Source organism: Cyprinodon variegatus, unplaced genomic scaffold (assembly GCF_000732505.1).
Source record: "Cyprinodon variegatus isolate N-32 unplaced genomic scaffold, C_variegatus-1.0 Scaffold87, whole genome shotgun sequence".
NCBI classification, from domain to species: Eukaryota; Metazoa; Chordata; class Actinopteri; order Cyprinodontiformes; family Cyprinodontidae; genus Cyprinodon; species Cyprinodon variegatus.
Genome location: NW_015150540.1, coordinates 1,183,214 through 1,193,965, shown reverse-complemented (window position 1 = coordinate 1,193,965; position 10,752 = coordinate 1,183,214).

The window sequence follows — 10,752 nt, the reverse complement described above, 5'->3', positions numbered from 1 at the left end:
GGGTTGTCGGCAATGGTAACTGCGTTATAGTAAAATTATAGTTACAGTCAAAGTAATTAGTTAGATTACTCGTTACTAAAAAAAGGTAACGGCGTTAGTAAGGAATGCCCAGAGATCAGCAGCCAACAGTAGTATCTTAGGCAGCCTGGAGAAAAACAAGAGATAGGTCTATATCACAGGGTCTTTCTTGGTGCAGCAACTCCCAGTAAAAGTAGCTTTCAAAGATGTAATTGCTCAGCCCTGGTTGACAGTGCAGCAAAGGGAGCACGAAGTGACGTGCACAGCAGCTTCTTGGGCAGAAACAGACGGCAGTCCTTACCGTAAACCTCCAAGTTTGATTCTTGTAGCCGAGTTCTCCAACTGCTGCACACACATAGACAGGTCATGAGTGGCCAGGTGGTCCTTAATCTTATCATCTAAGCTTTGCATAGACCCAGCCATCAGAGCATCCTCCTTCCAATTACAGTCTGCTGCCATGATATGAAAATCAATTGTGTAGTCTGTCTAAGTATGCCCATTTTACCTGATGGCGCAGAGCTTCTTAGAAGTCCCTCAACTGGGTAGAATGGGATTATACACCAGAAAAAGTTATTTGATGAAAGAATCATAAAAATAGCAGATCCTAGTGTTCATGTGTTTTTCAACAGTGTCTCAACTTTTGACTTTGCCAGACGGTAATGATATTAAGAAAGGTACTTCGGAGAGTTCTGAGGTAAATGCATCTCATACTACATCAGAATGGAGTGGAAATGAAAAGTTCAACCAAACTAACTTAATTCACGAGATTGTTTTAGCTGAGTCTTTCATTGTTGAAGCTGGAGCAGTACGAAATGATTCTTGTGTGTTTGTGATTATTCAAATACTGCGAGAACTCAGATTACAAGAATAATATTGGATTCACTTCTGAGTTATGACATTAGCAGATTTTAAGTCAATCAGCTAAATTTCCAGATGCATAGAATGGAGTATGTTACAAATCCGTGTTGACCAAGGGTTTGTCTACACAATTACTACTTACTCTAGTTATAATCATTATAGTCCCAAATTTAGAATGCACACAACATCGACACACAAGTTGTAACCTTAACTTTAAATACATATTTATTACCACTGATAATTACATTAGGAGACAGTGTTGAATATAATACTTTTAACCTGTCAAAGATCCCAAACTACAATACTGTAATATCAAATTTTCTTCAAATGTTCTTTCTCATTACCTTTCTGATTCAATAGAATTAAGCTGTAGAACTATATGGGGGGAAACCTTGAGACACATTAAATGCAAAGTGGAATCACAGTTGTGTGTGATTTGCACAAAAAGCTTTATCAGTTTTCAGGTAAAGCTACAGCCCTAACCTCGGTTTAATGGTAGATCAATACTGTCAGCAGCACATGCAGCAGGAGCCTTCTGTGGACTGAGAAAATATCAAACCATCTATAAAAGCGGACAGAATTATGATCCAGTCTAAATGAAAAGTAGATCTACTAAAACTATCTTTATAAACAATTTATTGTGATGCTAGAAATGGCACCTAGGTGATAACTGATAATGGACCATCATTAGCCTTCTGTTTCCTACTTAAGTAACTCTATAGGACATTTAACAAGTCAAAGTTATGCACAGTGAATTGTTATATAAGGTTCTTAAATGTAGTAAATAGAGTAGAGAAAAAAAAAGAGTAATTGTGGGGGCGATGGTGGTGGGGGTATACATTGTGTCACTTGTTTAGGCTCAGCGCCACTTTGCACTAAATCAAGGGGGCCCAAGCAAGAAAGGTTAATAGATATTAAAGATCTTCTAGTATTTTTGTAATGCATGTTTTTTTTTTTTTATTCACTTTTTGAGTGTAAATAGTTGAGTTTGTCTTATTCCACTCTGAAATGAATGCATAGTACAAGTAACTGTTGGATTCAGAAAATGTATGTTTGCAAATAAATAGAAATTGAGTCTACACAGGAAAGAGATTCAAGCAGCTTCTACAGGAGCGGAAAGAAAAAGTCCAACCCAACTTCAAGCTTTCTTTCTCCGAATCCCCTCCTGCAGTCGTCTTTCATTAACAGAACATAACACATGGTTACAAAACAATGTAATTTTTAAAAAATGTTGTTGCTATTATCATGGGAAGTAAGTAGATCAGTTACTTAATAGCCATTTTACCAAATACTTATTTACTCTTACTTGAGTAACTTCTTTAACGGCTACTTTTTAATTTTACTTGAGTAAAAATATGATGTAGTGCTACTTTTACTTGAGTAACAACTTTTGGGTACCCTACCCACCTACTGTATGCTTCTCTCTGTGCTTAATTAGGATAATTTTCCCCACCTGCGTCTTCCTGGTCTATGTCCTAATCACACCTCATTCATCACACCTGTTATTCTATCTATGTATTCTAATTTCTGCTGGAAAGGAGTCACCAGATTATTGAAAACCTTACTCTCATTCATACCAACTTCATCTGTGCATCCTTTGTTCTGCTGGGTCCTGCAGTGATCCATTAAGGACTTATAAACTTTTTCGACTGGATAACTAAGCAGACATGTGATGTAAACAGTTTGAGGCTGGTTCACAGTGAGAAAATGTTATATCTCTGCCTGTCTATTATCAGTCATGATTTTGCTTCTCTGAACGGGATTTTCCTGTTTTGCCTTACTCTTATAAGATATTCTCTGTCTTCTGATCTTTGGCCATCAATCTTATTTCTTCCTCTTGATTACCATCTCCTGCCTTGCCCTTATATTTGTCAGCCTGAGTAGATTCAAAACTTAAAGTTTTAATAAAATACATTTTAAAAGGCTCCAATTTATCTCATTAGTTGTTATCCTATTTGGATGTTTAAAAAGTTGTAATATTGCAGTTAAAATCTAGTTTAGTCTCCTGTTTTATGTGAAGGGGGAACTTTTCATTAGCTTGTAAATAGGATATATTTATATTCCTAATGTCAGGCTAGGTGGAGAATTGTAGAGGACCCAAATGCAGAGATGGAAGATGAGGTGGTTTCTTGCAGATTTAATAAGGAGTGGTGGTGGTGGTAACAGAAGCATAAATCCAAAGATAACTGATAAAGGATCACAGGAACTGTTTAAAAGCATCAGGTCAAAAACTTTTACAGAATGCCTTTTTAAATTGTAATGTGGAAGTAGCACTAGCACTAGTAGTACTGAAAAAAGAGCTTTATGCTTAAACATTAGATGTTGAATCACAAAACAATTTTTTCAGAATTTATAAAACAACAAAAACTTTAATAATGGACTGTATAAAAACATTGGTTGTCACTCTAATACAGTGCCTCAGAGAAACCAGCCAACTCATGGATGCTGCCGTCCAAGTCCACAACACTTCGGGTAGTGCCTGTTGTTCCACTCCACAATTCATGCCTTGTACCTGACCAAACTTCTGCAGCAGATTGCACACATGGGCTTATCTACAGGACCTTTAGATTGAAAGAAGGATAAACTTAAAATTTTGCTGTATCAAAACTGCCTTATAATTAAGACATCCTTAATTGATACACCGATGAACCAAATAGAAAAAGCACAACAGAATCATAAAAGGGTCCAATATAAACATAAAGAAACTAAAAACATTAATTCACAATTGTTCCATTTTCAATTTCATGCACAATATCAGAAAACAGATAACAGCTCATTATCTTTTTTTCCTTTTTGCTTTGAAACCAAACGAGTGAGTGTATTTTTACATTTTTTATTTTAATTTGAAAAACAAAAGAACTAATGATACATGGATTTGGTACACATGGGCAACAGAGAGTAAACAAGAAACAAATAAGAACTCAAATACAATAAAAAAAAAACTAGAACGACACAAAAAAGAAATAAACCAATTAGCTAAAAACACAAAATGACATCAATTAAAGTGTAACTCAGTGAAAACTCAAAAAGAAAACTTAAACAAAACCAAAAAGTTGAGAAAGGGCAGAATCATGACATCTAAAGTGTTTTGCGAATGAGTCTCTAAAAAAAATTATCAATCTTTATTGCATGTTTTATTTTTTTAAACCACCACTAAATAATTTACACAATTATTTTCTATTATATTAATAATCAAGTAAATCTTAGATATATACAACACAAAGAGAAAGTTAATATGTTTTTTTTTTTATAAAAGTTGTCCATATTCCCACTTTAACGATATATTTGTGTAAAGAAAAATCATTACACAGTGGATTTGACAATGGAAGGATCCCCACAAGCCAACAGACAGCATCCAACTTATGATTTCAGCCATGTAAGCAAGGAATCGTGAAAAGTAAAAATGTATTTAAATATATATATAATATTTGGTTTTTATTCACTTCCAGTCACTAAGGACAAATATCAGGTAGCAGGGAATCCTTAAGTCTGTGACTGGGTTTGATGGGTACTACTGTCCAATTAGCTTACCTAGCTTAGACCTGTTCTACATGTGAAGGATCCTTTGCAGACCTAAAAAACAATGAAATTCCAAAAGTGATAAAGAGTGAAATGGGATCTAGCCAGCTGTCCCACTTTCATCTCACCGTAACATTAGTCGCCTAACAACCATAAAAGAACCTATAAACCAATGATGTTTTAATATACTCTATCGTGATATTGTAACAAGAAGAAGGACTCAAAATGTCAGCCCCTGAAACATAACAGTATTAACTGGTTTATTAAAAATCTGAATACAGGGGAAAAGGAAACCAACAAATGCAGGCCAGGAACCCCTAAGGACAGAGAAATAGGCTAAAGAGTTGGTTAAGAGTCCAAAACAAAAGGCACTAACCTTCTTGGAATCAATTTGGAGTCGGGAACGAAGGCTCAGGTCCATAGCAAGACTACATACAGTGGGTAAAACAGTATAGTATTGAACAAGCCACCATTTTTTTCAGTTCTAGAGGTGCTTTCAACATGACAATTTCACCAGATGTCAGTAACAATGCAATCCACACATACAATGCAATCCACACATACAAAGAAATCAAATAATATGTCCAGAAATCAAGTTATGTGTAATAATGGGGAATGGAACAGGAAAAAAAGAATTAAAAGGGGTAAAAAAGGAATGGAGAGCCAAGACAACATCCAAAATCTCTCAGCAATTAGAAAGGAATCCTGTCCCTTGTTCGTGAAAATTAATATCAGCTGTTTTAGTGCCAAATGACCGCATATAAAAGGGTGTCTCTGGTATCACACAAGAAACATTTCATGGTGGGTAAAAGTGAAGAGCTTTCTCAAGATCTTCGCAAGCTTAATAATGACATTGGTTGCAGAAGGATTTTTAAACCTCTGAATGTTCCACTGAGCACTGTTGGGGCCATAATCCAGAAGTGAGAAGAACATAATTAAACTGACCATGACCAGGTGCTCCTCACAAGAGTTCTAAAAGAGGAGTGAAAATAATTATCAGAAGAGTTGTCCAAGAGCTACAGACCACTTGAGAGCTTCAGAAAGACTTGGAATTAGCAGGTACAACTGTTTCAAAGTAAACAATAAGTAATGCACTCACTGCCATGGCCTGTATACATGCTCACCAGGTAAGACTCCATTGCTGAAGAAAAAGCATGTTGAAGCTCAGAATTTAGAAGAGTCTGTGGAGAATATAGTCTTGTCAGATGAGACCAACATTTACTCTTTGTATGCCACAATACATATCATGTTTGGAGGTCAAATGGCATGGCACATCACCCCAAAAACACCATACCAACAGTGAAGTTGGAGGTGAGAACATCATTCCAAAGGGCTGTTTTTCAACATAAGGTACTGGCAAACTTCAAATAATTAAAGGAAGCATGGAATAATGGACAGAAACATTCGTAATAAAAATCTGCTACCATATATAAGGATGATGAAGATGAAACATTGGTGGACATTTAAGCAAGACAATGACCCCAAACACACAGCCAAGGAAACTCTCAATTGGTTTCCGAGAAAGAAGGTAAAGCTGCTAGAAGGGCCCAGCAAACTGCCTGACTTGAATCAAGTAGACCATCTATGGAAAGAAACAAATGTCAGAGAAGAGGCCCACAAAACCTTCAAGATTTGAATACTGTGTGGAAGAATGGGCCAAAATCACCCCTGAGCAATGCATGCAACTAATTTCTCCCTACAGGAGGCATCTTAAAGCTCTCAATACCAACAAAGGCTTTTGTACAAAGTATTAAATAATTTCAGTAAGTGTGTTCAATACCTTTTTCCCTGTGCCATTCCACAGCATTAAACATAATTTAATTTCTGGAGATCTATGATTTGATTTCTTTGCATGTGTTGATTGCATGGATTGTTACTGACATCTGGTGAAAATGTCATGTAAATAGCACCTCTAAAAATATATTTACTGAGAAAAATGGTGGTGTGTTCAGTACTTATTTTACTCACTGTATCTAGAGCATCCTGTAATTCATACAGGGAAAAAACTCATTAGACTTAGACTACGTTCATACTTCGGGTTGAAATGACCCAAATCCGATTTTTTTTTGGCCCACATGCGATCTGGATCTGATCTTTTCATGGCTGTCTGAACAACACAGATCCAATTTTTTTCCAATGCGACCCAGGCCACACCGCTACGTGGTCCTGAATCTGATCTTTTAAATGCGACCTGTGTCTGAGCAGCCAGGTCGCATTCATCCGACCTGAACGCCAATAATATCCGACAAAGGTCACTATTCTGGGTTTTGCAATGAAGAGGCACGAAGAAAAATAACAGCCACGGTGGACAATGTTGCGGAGAGCAGTATTTATATATAACAATCTTGAAAAGTTTGAGGTTTTATGGTTGGGAAAGATCGCTAGATGTGCTCCAGCGCTTCCATCCATGTTTACTTCCGTAAACCCAGAGCACGCTGGCCTGTTGCGTCATTGCGTCCTCTACTGCGCATGCGGGACAATTGCTTTGTATGACTGCAGTTCACACTGGAGATCACGTAGAAGTAGTATATATTTGGAAATGTGAACGGCAACGCAAAAAAAAAAAAAAATCAGAATTGAGCATCAAGGCCTGCAGTGCGAACATAGCCTTAGACAGACAGATTTTATTTTGTAATTTTTTACACACCAAGTGTATACAAAAAGAAATTTCGTTTTGTACAGCTCTCTAGACTTTTTCATTTTTTAAAGTGCTGCCTTGATAAAGGTAAGCAGCAGTGATTAAAACACTGATGAAAAAACAAACACTGTTGTGAAAAAAAAAAAGCAATGTCAGCATATAACTGTATACAGTAGTTACAGTTCCAACATTCAGGTTTTTTTTTGTTTGTTTTTTTTAATAACCCATTATTATGCATGACAGCTGTCAAATTCTGGTCCTAAAATAATCATAAGAAACAGCATGGAAGTGTTATAGAAGCCTTTTATAGGATGATAAATATCACAATCACACTTGGTTCAGTCACTAATGACTGTCAAGTGGGGGTGGGGGTTTGACAGGAGAAACCAAATGCAGACTCAATCCGAAGATGATTACATGGAGATTTTAACACCGAAGGGTAACAGAAGCAAAAATCCAAAACATAAATCCACAGAAACTGAGAACCAGGAATACTCAAAAGAAGGGGGCAAAAAATGATGACAAACCAGCCAAGAGTGACTGAACAGGATGAGAATAAATGGGAGAGAGAAACAAAGACCAGGCTAATTAGCAGATTGGGAGCAGGTGTGAACAGAGGCAAGAAGGGAGCTAGGGGAAAGGAGACTGACACAAGAGGGCAAATAAGAAATATCTAGGAACTTAAATATAATCACAAATAACTAAAACACAAAAATGGAAAGAAGACCAATAAAAACTCAGGTATAAAACTTGAACAGAACCAAAACCATGACAATGATGGGATTTTGCAACCCACAAAAAGAAGATCTTTATTATTCTTCAAAAATAATTTTGTTAAACCATCTTATCCTTGCTACAGTTTGATTTTTTAAGTTGTGTGTTATTTGTTTACTTCTAAATGTCAAAATAAGGGTTACGGGAATTTGCTGCTGGTAATAGTTACCTAATAGAAAAATCACAGCAAAAAAGCATTATTATAGCTCATCTTAAAATTTGCAAATCTAAAATGATTTGAAAGTCTGAAACTAAAGCTTTTTGTATCAGTACAATCATAGGTGTCACATAACAAAGTACAAATACTTTGTTAGAAATGTTGGCTATTTATACTTTACTGCAGTAATTGTAATTCTTTGTCAGACAACTTTTTACGTCTACTCTTTACATTTATTTGCAATTATCTCCACTATCCACTCCTTACATTTTAAAAATAGACACGTAAGCTTTGTTTCATTTAAGCTCTTTTTTGTTATGGCTTGTTGGTGTTTAAAAAAACTAAAAACCATCAAAAAAAAAATGTCTAACCCAGACAATTGCTTTGCCTGAAACTTGTTGATCACCGCAAATGATGATGCAAAGTTAAATTACCATTTGTTATAAACCTAAGAAAAGTATAAGGGAGGTTATCAACCAGAATTGTAGAACAATGTTCTTTTAATAGGTTAATGCAGTAACCAGTATATAGTTCAAAGCATCTGTCATTAACAGTTTTTCTGCATTACCTTTACCTTTATAATTTAAGTGGTTTTAAAAATGGTACTTTTAGACTTTTACCTGAGTAAAAAGCTTGAGTTGATAGTCTAACTTCTACAAAAGTGTTTTGAAACACTAGGATTTATACTACTACTTGAGTAATAAACATTCATACTTTTAAAATCACAAAATAAAATCAATACATTGTATTTAAATCACTTAATGCATAACCATCCCCTGACAGCCACCTTCTATATTTAATTGGATATGTGTTTTCATTCTACAATGCACAAAAAGTGAGTAAGATGAGTAAGGTTTGTTGTATGCCGAAAGCTAAAGTTGTTTCTTAAATGTAGCTACCTTGTGTGAGTCTATGTATATGGCTGCTGCTGCCCTGTTGACGTTATTACAACTCATGATTTAGAAGTGTCATGACAGATTCTCTGCTTGCTCCGACACTTCCCTTGCCTCACAACAGGTATTTATGTGTTCAGTTAGCTATGCTACTGAAGGGGGGCAGCACATATGTCTTCCTGAACTCTCTGAATAATTCAGACTAACAGCCATTCCTATAAAAACCCCATCTATATTAATGAGCAGCCTCCAACCATTTGGATCACTGCATGGAGGTTTTGGTTCCTTCATCATGCTTGTTGTGCCAAAAATTAATGCACTTAAAAGGCTACAATATATATATATATATATATATATATATATATATATATATATATATATATATATATATATAAAGGAAACATTTATTGTAGTGACATAGATAAAACACAGATATTTAAGGTATATCTGTGTTTTATATGTACAGTGTATGATAAGAAACTGAATGGAAAGTTAGACTTAAAAGTTGGCTAATAATGTTGAGATAGAATGGGCCACTCTAAACAAATAAGTTATTTTTTTTATCTAAAGCATCTGAGGATTTCAGCAATTAACAGTTTTCTGGGAGTTTATTTCATAACTGAGCATATGGACTTAATGCTGTTTTGCCATGTTTGGCTCAGGTTATATGTATGAAGAGGACTTGAGCCAGAACAACTAAGATACACTGACAGCAAGTATGTAATGTATTTTTCATCAAGGGATTTATAGACAGTAGGATTTTAAAGTCATATTTATAAGAGAGGTAGAGGCAGTGTAACAATTCAGCACTACACAGCAAATTTGAAGTGTTAAATCAACTCCTAGGGAGTTTAATTCAACACTTTTAAAGCATCCATATTGAACTGCTTCATTCTAGATGCTTCAGAATGAAGCAGTTCAATGCTCATCAGTATTGAATTAACATCACTCTATTGTTTAGTGTCAAAAGTTAACACCACCTATGTGTTAATTTTAGGTTCAAGATATAATAACTCAATGGAAAGTGTTAAATGTAGCTCAACACTGAAAGCTGAAATTTTAAACACTACTGGTAATCAATTAATAACTGCATTAATAATCCCCTTATCAATTCCAAAATTAAAAGATATCACTTCAGTGTACAAAGAAAACTACACAAGTTGCAGTTTGAATTGACCTGTAACTGTATGTGCTTATATTAAAATAAGGGTCACACTTTGTTGTGTCAGAACCCTTGTGGGAAGTTTTTCCATTTCTTCTGGAGCACTGCAGGTGGGTGTGGCTGGCTGTCTGAGCACCTGAGATCTATTTGCCCATCTACCTGTCAGGGATTTAAGGAGCTGCGTCCATCTCTTCATCGCCTGATGGTCCCATACTACTATATGGTACCAATCTAGCCAACGTTTTGTTTCCTACGAGAAACTTCTTTCTGATTACCAGTGAAAACTTTCTTATTGCTCACCTCTCTGGATTTTCAGGTTAGAACGAAGCACTCCCGGAATGATCCTTCAGCGTCAACGTCCACTACCTGCTCCCATCTGCAGTTTAGGTTCACTCTGCCTGCCCGCTCTCCACCGCCTCCGTGACAGCTCTCAGACAATCGCCTCTACCCCCAGTGTGCGCCTCAAGCCACCTGCACAGCCTGTGGCTGTGCTTCCCCAGGGACTCACGGTCATTCCCCATCCAGCATGGCTGAGTGTACAATAAAACTTTTGTGTCCATGCTACAACAGAAGTCGTACAACATGACAATGTGGCGCAAACCAAATGCTCCAATGGAAAAACAGAAACAAATCTACCTTCTCATTGATACTGTATGCATTGACAGGATAAGGAGTATCCAGTCTCCAAGGTAAAATGAAAGCTTGCTTATCATATAAAAGGATACTGGTCACT